The sequence below is a fragment of the Belonocnema kinseyi genome, chromosome 6 (genome assembly GCF_010883055.1).
Source record: "Belonocnema kinseyi isolate 2016_QV_RU_SX_M_011 chromosome 6, B_treatae_v1, whole genome shotgun sequence".
Taxonomy (NCBI): Eukaryota; Metazoa; Arthropoda; class Insecta; order Hymenoptera; family Cynipidae; genus Belonocnema; species Belonocnema kinseyi.
Genome location: NC_046662.1, coordinates 149,132,664 through 149,133,663, shown reverse-complemented (window position 1 = coordinate 149,133,663; position 1,000 = coordinate 149,132,664).

The following is a 1,000-nucleotide window of genomic DNA, read 5'->3' as shown; positions in this document are numbered from 1 at the left end:
AGATAGTATCCGTATTCTCGCAACAATATGCTATCTGATGGTCAGCAACTTTGACTTGTTGAGTGAGTGATAACGGGTCCGGGGTTCGTGCGCGAACTTTCGAACCTTGGCGGTAAAATTCCTGCCAGATGTGATGTAGTCAATCACACACTGAATGCGGGACGCGTAGTGTCTTGCCCAGCCTATCTTTATGACAAGTTGATGCTTTCGTCTTTTGGTCTTATGATTAACCGTTGGTTTTGTTTTACTGTTCGCATCGGCTAAAACTCCCGCTGCATTATACACACAATAACTGATAGTCCAGTAGTCGAATTCTCCGCAAAAATGTCCACGAAGCTCGTCATCCATTTCAGCAAGATCTTTAGGCTTCAGAGAAACCTGTGTGTTGATGTTTTTCCGGGACGTAAAGCATTGCTCTTCCTCTATTGGATGCCTGCCCGCGGTTGGTCTTAGTGTCGCCTCTCTTTCTCTGTTGCCGGCTTGTTCTAGCTGTGGTAGAGTAGGCGTTCTGCTTACATAGCCCCTTTTACCGAGTAGTTCATCATGGTTTCGCAGACGTTGCAGTGAAAAGTGCGATAGCTCCGGGTGTTTCTCGCACCACAAAGCATGCAGCCGTGCCGTGTAACCACGTTCAGGGACCACGCTCGCATCGTAGCACTCTAGCAAGTCGTGATTCAGTCGTTCCGTCCACCCAAAGGTCGCACGATCCCGCCGATCCATCGCATTGAATCCATTTTCATTGGCTCCCCCAGCTCTAGATTGGTCGGCATTGTTGGCCGGCCCATTGTCGGAAGCCCTGTGCGTTCTGTTGTTTTGAACCGCACTTACTATAACTATTTTTGGCGCTGTCATTGTTGTTTCCACGATAAGATAATGAAAGGGGTTCGTCCATCCTTGCAGAGCCCCGCATGCAAGGATAAGGCTGCGTACTCTGAGAGGTCGCCCGGTATCCCAGAGTTACCGTTCTAGACACCTCACCCAGGTGCCATTCAGCTTTCGG